This window comes from Lepisma saccharinum, chromosome 2, assembly GCF_977018435.1.
Source record: "Lepisma saccharinum chromosome 2, izLepSacc3.1, whole genome shotgun sequence".
In the NCBI taxonomy this organism is placed as follows: Eukaryota; Metazoa; Arthropoda; class Insecta; order Zygentoma; family Lepismatidae; genus Lepisma; species Lepisma saccharinum.
This window is the reverse complement of record NC_139230.1, coordinates 135,791,761-135,803,448: the sequence shown is the minus strand read 5'-3', so window position 1 is coordinate 135,803,448 and position 11,688 is coordinate 135,791,761.

The window sequence follows — 11,688 nt, the reverse complement described above, 5'->3', positions numbered from 1 at the left end:
AGTACATGATGTCAGAAGATCACCTGATGACCTAAAGTGTAATCATTTATTACAACCATGTTAAATGTGGTGTTACGTAAGGTACAGAAGTGAATGACGTGTGACTCAGTCCATAATACAAAAAAAAATATTTGGTAACAATGCCAAGGGAACAAAAAAGAAACGTACTATTCATTGATCACAATAACACCTGAACACCTGTGTCGACAGTGAAATGCAACAATTTGTTTCTGTCTTCTGCACTGGATTAAGGATGGCCAAACGGATCCGGATCCGAAAAATCCAGATCCATTCGGATCCAGATCCGGATCCAAAACTTACGGATCTGGATCCGGATCCGAAAATTCCATATCCGGGTCTGAAAATTCCGGGTCTGAAAGTTTCGGATCTGGATACGGATCCGAAAGTTCCGGATCCGGATCCGAGGGTTTCGTATCTCAATCCCATTATAATATTACCACACCTTAAAAGGTATTATGATCTTCGATTACAAAGAAATTTTTCATTAGTTAGTCCTACAAGAATTTTTTTCAAGTGTTGTTCCTAAAATACTTTGCTACGCATCGGCTAACACACTCGTGCAAAAAATAATCTTACTTGTTTAACATAAAATGTCAGAGGTGATTTTGTAAATGCCATTGAACGAATATGTATTCATTCGAATGTATTGGAAATGAAAACACACATAAATGTGAAACATTCCATTCCAGGAAGAAACCTTTAACACATATAACAAGATAGAAATGTTATACAAAAATTATACAATTGTTCTACAGTTACAGTTTTGCAAATTAAAATAAAACATTATAATATATGCAGTGTTACATAATTACAAAGTGTAAGACTAACAAGGGAGGTTATCTAAGTGTCCCCCTCCGATTTCCATGAAACTTGGCAGGTGTATAGTGGGGCCCAAAGGAAGAAATACGTGTTTTTTTTTGTTTCAGCTAAAAATCTGTTTTAGGCGGCAAAACCCCCTCAAATGTCAAGATGAAGACAAATTGAAGTGAGGATCTGACCCCTGTGTCCCCCTCCGATTTCCATGATACTTGGCAGGTGTGTGAATAATCGGGCACAAATGAAGAAATACGTGTTTTTTTGTTTCGGCTAAAAAACTGTTTTAGGGGGCAACCCCCCTCAAATGTCAAGAGGAGGACAAATTTAAGTGGGCATTTGACCCCTGTGTCCCCCTCCGATTTTCATGAAACTTGGCAGATTTATAGAGGGGCCCAAAGGAAGAAATACGTGTTCTTTTTTGTTTCGGCTAAAAATCTGTTCTAGGGGACAACCTCCCCTCAAATGTCAAGATGAGGACAAATTGAAGTAAGCATCTGACCCCTGTGTCCCCCCCCCCCGATTTTCATGAAACTTCGCAGGTGTATAGAGGGGTCCAAAGAAAGAAATACGTGTTTTTTTTTTGTATCATCTAAAAAACTGTTTTACGGGGCAAAACCCGCCTCAAATGTCAAGATGAGGACAAATTGACGTGGGGATCATCTGACCCCTGTGTCCCCATCCGATTTCCATGAAATTTGGCAGGTGTATAGAGAGGCCCTATGCCCCCTGTGTCTTCCTATGCCATATTTCCGTGGTTTCGGGGTCAGATCCCCACTTCAATTTCTCCTCATCTTGACATTTGAGGGGGGGCCTCTGTACACGTTCCAAGTTTCATGGAAATCGGAGGGGGAGATGTCAGAAGATCACCTGATGACCTAAAGTGTAATCATTTATTACAACCATGTCAAATGAGGTGTTACGTAAGGTACAGAAGTGAATGACGTGTGACTCAGTCCATAATACAAACAAATTTATTTAGTAACAATGCCAAGGGAACAAAAAAGAAACGTACTATTCATTGATCAACACCTGTGTCGACAGTGGAACGCGACAATTTGTAGACGTCACGTGCCATCAGGTGATCTTCTGACGTCATGTACTGTCTACCCGGTTTTCATACCAACACAGGTACATCCAACACATTGTCATGGTTGTAGCACAGAAATGGTACATTTCCGGACATGGGTTCCTATTCCAAATATTGTCTACTCAGTCTTCTCTACTTGCCCTAGGAGTTTGTAAGGGAAATTTCCGAGCACCCTGTATAATGTCTCTCATATAATAAGGAGAATAGTAAAACTTATGAGTCTTTTGATTCTATATCAGGCGACCTTGTAGTCGGTGTACTTTCTGCAAATGATTTACACACACACATGCACAGTTGTATCACTTGGCGCGGAAGGAAATCCAAACTCATCACTGCACTAAAACACACCTTCTGCAGTTATTCTATTCTGAACAATAACTGTGTCGTCTGACCAAGAACTTACAATGTGGACCACACATTTTCTCATGGCCGATGACCTTTTTAACAGCAAGGGGCCCTGAAAGAAAGCTCGTGTATGGAAAGTGCACCAGAAAGCTTTAAACACTCCTTCGCCAGTGTATTGTTATATTCGAGCGCACCTGCAGGTACAAAACCTGTCAGACTTCAAAGCAAAATTGGAAACAGAAGCAGCGACATCCTACCGAGATACTTGATTTGCAGAGACGTGCCTGCAATTCTTATCTGCTTTAAGGATTTTTTTTTTATGTCACGTACTTCTTGCCGTTAGCCTTCTTGCAGTTAACGGAAATGGACGTTCACATATCTAGTGCAAAATTTTTCAAAATATTCTTCAAAACAAGATAAGTTGAAAAATATATAGTCTCATTTTTAGGGTGTGACGGATGGAGGGGAGTGGAGAATCACAAATACAATCTTGCCCCTCCTCTGTGGTTTCTTCACATCAAGCAATACTGAAAGCACTTGTGGGTAGAGGCGGAACAGCCAAGGGAGGAACTTTTGTTTCTTGGCCATTTAGATTTATTAAAAGTTTATTTTTGGTTCTAAACGTCATGTTCAGGGTCGATGGCTCAGTTTTAGACCTCAGAGAGAGGTGGCACCATTTATTATTATGTTCACGTAAAGTAAAGTAAAGAAGTAAAGTTTTATCCTGTGCTTTGCACCATGCCATGAAGGCATACAGGGGGTGTGGAGTTAGGGCCACAGACCTTCTTGATCACGGCCGAAGGTGGGGGTGATGTGATCAGCACCGCGCCCTGACTGCCTTTAACCCCCGGAGTATCTTCCAGGTACCCACTTTGTTCGACACTGGGTGAGCGCGGGATCCACTTGAACAGGTGGAAAAATCCCGGTTCTTTCCCGCCAAGATCAAATGAAGGTTTCTCGCATGGTAGTTAGATGCCCTAATGACTGAGCTACTGTGGCTTTTCTTATGCTCACGTGTGATTTATTTTTTTAAAAGTTTCTTTACCCGTGCATAGTAGCATCATGCCATGAAGGCACATATAGGGGATGTGTGGGGTAAGGCCCCACTCATTCTCGATCTCAGCCATTTTGGAGGTGATTGATCAACACATCGCTCTGGCCGCATCCCCCCCCCCCACCCCCAGGGTTGCCCCCAGGTATCAATTAATTTGAGGCTCTGTGAGCCCAGGAACAGTTTTATGCTGGGTCAAGGCCGGAAAAATTCCGACCTTAGATCACACACCCCGGGAGTCGAACCCTGTCTCCGCGTAGCATTCAGAGGCCCTACCGATTCATTAGACCACAGTGTTGTCTCACATTCTTTTCAAATTTTTCCGCCTTCAACTTTTTACCTAGAAGGCTCAATCTCCATCTGCCCCCCTGGTTCGGAATCCTTTCATCCATGCAATGTAGTTGTAGACGGAAAGAAAGAGATTTAAAATTAAACTGTTCAATTCCCCGTCCTCCCCTCCCATGAGGGTTCGTTTGGTTTATTGTTTGACACTGACTGCACCTGTACGTACAACACCTGGTAGATACAAAGAAAAACTGGAAACCGAAGCGGCAAATTCCTAGGGGGATTATTCCAAGTTGCACTTGATTTGCAGAAACGTGGCTGCGATTCTAATCTGCACTTGAATCTTTGTACAGTCACAGACACTTCTGGGTTGTAACGACCCTATTGAAGAAGCACTGAAGCAAGCCCTCGATGTCTGGCCACCAAACATCTTGTGACTAGACAACCCAACCAGCATTGAAATTATGCGGATTGTATACCAATCACGGGTATACATCTCTGTAAATTGAGCAGTGATGCCAAAGAGGGTATGTTTGGAATGCAGATTCGGAAAGGCGGGGAAAAAATACGATTGTCATATGAAACATTTGTCTGTACCACCTACCGTTTTCCGTGTAGAAAATGGTTTTGCAAAAAAGGGAAGGTGAGCCAAATCGAGTATACCGAGCTTAACAATTAAGATAAGTGTAGCACCATAACAGTTTCGGAAAGTGCAGGACACAAGCTTTCCAACGATATGCCACATGATGACTGCGGGATGACTGACCCAAAAAAGAGGGTCTAAAGTTAGGGAAGCACTCGAAAATTTCAAATGGCAAGGGGGGTCGAGTAATACCTCGTTTTAAAGGTCACACAAAACGTCAAAAGGATGCGAACATGATTTTGTAATCCACTGACCGGTTTCAAAATGGCGACCAAAACAATTCCGACCCCTGAAGTTGGTGTTCCACAGTGGGGAATTACGTACGTAAATAGCAAAACAACAACTTGCTTTAAAGCCACGTTTTGTATGACTTATTATGTTTATACAAACATGTACACAATTTGCAATATTCAAATAAAAAAATAATTTCTGCAGATCTTCTCTAGATTCTTCCATAAAATTTTATTATTTTTTAGTCTAAGTTAAATGCGATCGACAGGGTTTGTCCACTTTTCTCTGATATCAAACAATTGCTTACCATTGACAGTTTATTAACATTTCTTTGCATGCGATTCAAGTAACTCAGTCGCAGGCAAAGGGTTGCATTCGACTACGTAGTTGCTCAGTTGTCAGTGTGAATCCAACTTCATCCTACAAATTTGCAAAGGAGTAGATTAACTTGTGGATGTTTCTTCTGGCAATAAATGAAAACTTTGCCGTGACATAACATTTCAAACTGCAGTGAGAATTGTTGAATACAAAAATCCAATGTATTGAAGTCAGACCACTTACAGGTTAATTTTTTTTTCTACATCTTGCTTTAATATGATTAAGAGCTCTCTTGCCGACGCAGAATGCAAGCACATTCTGTTTCTGATATTATACGTAGTTTTTACCGCTCGAGTTAATCGCGACGATGAGGTTAAAAGGAGGAAGTGGATTATGGGACAAATACACTCAGGGTTCGAACTTTGAACCCCTGGCTATACAGCACGTTACGCACAATTCCGTAACAGAGGCCGATATCCCCAAACAGCAGCAAAGTAGTTGCTTACCTCTTCATAAAGAAAATATTAATCGCAAAAGACGATAAATTTACGATAAACTTCTTTATGTAAATACAACGCGGACTGAAAACCTACGAAGCCATTGATTGATTGAGTTGGTGTTTTAAGTCCATTTTATGCACAGTAAGGCTAATCGGAATTGGACCTACAGTTTAATGTGGGATCGGAACCATGTGCTTCCGCCGGGAATCGAACCCGGGACTCCTTTATTGCAAGGCTACGACCCTACCACTGCGCAAAAGTGTCTCCGAAACCAAAATAGAAGCGAAGCTATCGTTAGGTGTTAATAATTTTATGAATGTTAGAAGCATTAGGTTCGACACTGACAGCAATTTTCGACGTTTTTGTTATATTAGAAGCTCCAAGTTTGGTGGCGTTATACTTTGCACGTGCTTTTTTACTATTTGAGTATGCAAAAATGGCGTCAAGTTGAGTTATACGTGCTGCTGCGTTCGTCGGAAAATACTTGTAGATAATTGGGAAAAACTTCTGAAAACCTGCCACACGGACGATACGAACATCGTAAGTATCTCAGGATATAGTGTAGTGATAAACAGGTGAAAATTAGGTATAACTTAAGGAAAAATCATAAAAATGCCAGGCTGTTGTAATTGTTACAAAGCAAAGCTGGAAATAGAAAAACTGCAACGTGAACTATCAACAAGAAATGAGATCATCAAAATTCTCGAAGCAGACAAGTTAGAACTGTTAAACCGGAAAGGAGAAGAGAAGATGGAACATGGTACATGGTCAGATGTGGTCAAACGAAACATAAACAAGAAGTCCGCGATAAACTTGTCCAACAACAACTATGCAGCCAATCACAGTGTATCAAATACAGTTATGCATCCAAACCCGTTTGAAGTGCTAAACAATGCAGAAGTTAGCTCCATAACAACTGCATCGGCTCACATATCAAGTGCAAATGCTTTCCCATTGAAACACATCGGCAAAATGAGAAATCGACACAAAACAAGTAAACGTCCTGAAACCAATAAATACGACCAAAAAAACTTTAGTCAATAAAAGTTACAAAGGAAATGTCTTAATTTTGGGTGATAGCCATAGTCGTGGTATTGCTTCTAAGTTGGGCGAGAAGTGTAGTGAATACAATGTATCTGGATTTACTAAACCTGGCGCCCCATTGACAGAAGTTGTTAAATCATTACCTGACATGTGCAAGGACTATGGAAAAAACGACCATGTGATCATAATGGGCGGTTCCAATGATATATCAAGAAATGAAGGAAAATTGGTAATCTCAGTAATTAAAAACTGCCTTGAAACAACAAAACATACCAAAGTCGTCATTACTGCCATTCCTCACAGATACGACCTAATACCAACTTCCTGTGTAAATTTAGAAATTAACAGTGTGAACTCTAAAATCTACAAAGTGTGTAAATCCTCTCCCACAGCAAAAATGCTAAGCGTTAGTGAAATTGGAAGAGATGGCCACACAAACCATGGCCAACATCTGAACGGAAAAGGGAAAACACTTCTGTGTGATAATCTCTATGCACTATTTACTAATACACAACCCTCGCAGAAATCAGTGTACCCTCTTAAGGAAAAACCAGAAAGTGAAGTGTGTGAAGTGCAGTGTGATACTAACCTCGTAACTCCAAACAAAAATGATGATACGGTAAAAGGTGAAGAAACAATTGAAAACAATAAAGGTACCCTTCGAAAATCTACGAGGGAGAAAAAAGTACCAATAACACATGATAATACTTTTTTATGGGTAAAGTAACTGGAACACTGGATGGTATGGTAAGCTCTAAAAAGTCAGAAACCTTGAACATATTTCATCAAAATGTTCAAGGCTTAAATATGGATAAGAAAATGATGTTAGAAATCCACCTATCAAATTTCTCAGAAAAAATAGATGCAATATGCCTCACAGAACATTGGCTAAAGCAAGAACAACTCAAATATATAAATATCCCATGTTATAATCTCATATGTAGTTATGCTAGGCCAACCATAAGTAGGGGAGGGTCATGTATATATGTAAAGAATGACATAGAGGCAAATGAGTGCACAAAATTTTTGCATCTAAATTTAGAAAAACATTTCGAAGCTTGCGTAATGGAATTACCAAAACATAAACTGGTTATTGTATGTATATACAGAACCCCAGACAGCGACTTAAAAATATTCATAAAACACCTGGATATCATCTTAAATTACTACCAACAGAGTAACAAACTTGTAGCCGTTATTGGCGATCTAAATATAGACTTTCTAAAAGGAAATCTAAACAATAATTTAAACACACTCCTTAACATGTATAATTTAGAACACATGGTCAAGCAACCCACAAGAATCACCAAATACACAGAAAGTGCACTTGACCAAATACTCATAAACCAACACCTATGTAACTGTGAGACATCTGTATTTGACACAGGATTTTCTGACCATCAAGCTCAAATGTTTTCTTTATCACCAACCATAGTGACTAATCCAAAACACAGTACCAAAAATGAAACACAAGTTGTAAGCAGAAGGTCATTCAGCAAACAAAATATTAATTATTTTCATTATTTATTAAGCAAAGAAACGTGGAGTGATATTCATGAGTCCAATGATACAGATAAAGCATATAAGTCATTTCTAAAAACGTTCACTTATTATTTCGAAATAGCTTTTCCCAAGAAACAAGTTAGAACTTCAGCAAACCAAAAGAACCACTGGATAACACCTGGAATTATTAAATCTAGTGAAAGAATGAGATATCTAAGCAGAATCAGAAAAGATGGAGATGCCACAGCTGATTTTGAAACATATTTCCACAAGTACAAGTCAATCTATAGGAAAATAAAAAAAAGGCTAAGCAAATGCACAATGAGAATACCATCATAAATTCCAAAAATAAATCTAAAACAATGTGGCAAATTGTAAACACAGAGCTACATGGAGGCAGCAAAAGAAAAGAAAATATTACACTACAACATAATTCTGAGACTGTAAAGGAATCTCTCGAAGTTGCAACATTATTAAATGAATACTATGCAAATGTTGCAAAAATGTACTCCACCCCCAACACTAATACCAGTCACAGCACAAACAACTTAAAGAAATTAGGAACGTGCACCAAAACAATGTACTTGCATCCAGCAACTACTATGGAGGTTGAAAAAATCGTACAGAAACTCAGACCTACTTGGTCGAGTAGTGTAGATGAAATCCCCACTTATATTGTCAAACAATGCAAAGAATATATTGCAATCCCACTGTGCCACATAATCAATTTGTCCTTCACCGCAGGAGTTTTTCCACAAAAGCTGAAGGAAGCAAAAGTAATTCCAATATACAAGAAAGGAGATAGAAACAACTTAACCAACTACAGACCAATATCTCTCCTCTCCCCATTCTCGAAAATTTTATAAGCTACCATGAACAATCGAATTGTATCGTTTTTAGAAAAACAACAACTTATTTCAAATACTCAGCATGGCTTCCGCAAAGGGAAATCAACTGAAACTGCTGTGTTTCAATATTTGGAATATATAAGAGAAACATTAGACAAAACGGGACAATGCACGGGACTCTTTCTAGATTTGACAAAAGCCTTCGACCTAGTACCCCATGAAAAACTATTACAAAAAATAAAACATTATGGCATAAGAGGCATCGCACATGATTGGCTCACATCCTATCTTAGCAATCGCATGCAAATAGTCGAGATTATCCACAGAAAGGATGACGGTGTACAATCTAGCTTTGTCTCAAACCCTGCATAATATCAAGTGGAGTTCCACAAGGTTCTATTATTGGACCATTACTCTTCTTAATATATATTAATGATTTGCCAATAAATTTAAATTCAGAAAAAAGACTCTTAATGCAGTTTGATACAAGTGTAGCCATCACTGGTGGTAAGGAACAAACCCTTAACTCTAATATCAAACATGTAACAATCAAACTCAGCAAATGGTTCTCTGACAATAATTAAGTATTAAACAGCAGCAAAACTGTGGCTGTCAATTTCCATCACACAAGGAATAAAATGATAAATGAACCAAATGTTACATTAGGTAATATGACAGTAAATCACGCTAAAACAGTCAAATTCCTGGGAGTATGGATTCATGAAAGCTTAAAATGGGACCCACACATAGATCACCTCTCCGCAAAACTAGGTAAAATTATATTTGGCATTAATACACTGAAAACAATATCAAACTTAGAAACATTGAAAATACTATATTACACCATGTTTCAATCTTTATTAACATACGGTATAATCTTCTGGGGAAATTCCACTAATAGTAATAAAATTTTTGTGCTGCAAAAGAAAATTGTCAGAATAATAGCAGGAGCTAAGAGAAATACACCCTGCAGAAGACTGTTTAAAAATTTAGGCATATTACCCTCACCATGCTTGTATATACTTCATCTGCTGATGTATGTAAAAACTGACTTAGATTCCTTCAAATGTAACAACTCCTCACATAAATATTATACAAGGAATGGCAGCAACCTCCCAATACCATCACACAACACCACATTATTTGAGAAAGGACCTAAATACATGGCTGTTCACTGTTTCAATAACCTTCCAAGTGACATAAAAATAATACAATCAGCTACCTCATATAAAAAGCATGTAAAAAAATACCTATTAGATCATTGTTTTTATTCTGTTAAAGAGTACCTCACAATAAATTGCAAATTGTCACATCCTAAATGAACTCCTAGGACATGTATATGTATGTATTGATTTTATCTATTATATGTATGTAAATTTAATGTAAACCTTGCAACTAACAGCAAGAACAAGGAGAATCGATTATAATGTAATCAATGTTTTTTTTTAAATGTTATGTATAATATCTTCATACTTGTACCTATTTGAAAATAATTATTAACGGTAATGTGCTGACATGTTCCATACCATGTGTGGAAAACAACCACTGTACAATGGTCAAAGGAATGAAATAAATCATATCATCATATCATATCATACAACTGGTATTTCCGAACTGTGAAATTACTGAAATAGTTTTCATTACTTACACAGGCCATACTTTGAAGCTATAGATTTAAAAAAATCGACTTAATTCTTGAGGGGGTAGAGTCCGTAAAGTGTCCCTACGTGTCTACAGGAAGCGTACTAAGGAACGTGCATTCTCGCCCAGGAGATATATTTCACTGTACAGTCACAGGACGCTTCTGGGTTGTAAGGGTCCTATTGAAAGTCAATGGGGCTGTTACATCCCAGTAGTGTCCGTGACTGTATTTGCCACAATATGAAGGGGAAGAAAACCGATCGATGTGTACGTTGAGTCTTATATTACTAAACCCACCTTATTGCTTTTTCTTCTTAGATCATTAGCCATTGATAAATTCACATTGACGGATTCTGCCAACCACTGAATAACTGCCACTTGTATAATTTCGTAATTGTCTCGCATATAATCCGTTATTTTATTATTTATTCTTCGTACCTTCAGCGCAACGGATAGTTTATATTTTCGTTTTCATTTCACAGATAATTACAAAAAAGTACCTACAATTGTCAGTACAATGTGAGATACAGTTCTTAAATGAAGAAAATGTAAAAGTTACTCAGTATTTTTCCCGATCTCAAACATAGCAAAGCGCACCCAGATCCTTAACATTTGGGTCTGGTAACGGTTTAAGTTCGAGAACTGAAACTGAACTGAAAACTTTCATTCCGGGCCAAACTGGAAGTGAAAGTTCAGACCATCCAATTACAGTTCGGATAGATATACTCCGGTTTCGTTCCAATTTTAGTTCGAGAACTGATAATGAACAGAAGGGTTTCATTCCGGGCCGAACTAGAAATACAACCTCAGATCATTCTAGTTACGGTTCGGATAGATATGCTCCGGTTTCATTCCAGTTTTAGTTCGAGAACTGAAAGTGAACCGAAAGGTTTCATTCCGGGCCGAACTGAAACTAAAATCCCAGATCATTTCATTTACGGTTCGGATACATATACTCCTGTTTCATTCCAGTTTCAGTTTTATGAACTGAAAGTAAACCGAAAGGTTTCATTCCGGGCTGAACTGAAACTACAACCACAGATCATTCCAGTTGTGGTTCGGACATATATACTCTGGTTTCATTCCAGCTTCAGTTCGAGAACTGAAAGTGAACCGAAAGGTTTCATTCCGGGCCGAACTGAAACTATAACCTCAGATCATTCCAGTTACGGTTCGGACATATATATTCCGGTTCCATTCCAGTTTCAGTTCGAGAACTGAAAATGAAACGAATGGTTTCATTCCTGGCCGAACTGGACGTAAAACATCAGATCATTCCAGTTCTGGTTCGGACATATATACTCCGGTTTCATTCCAGTTTCAGTTCGATAACTAAAAGTAAACCGCAATGTTGC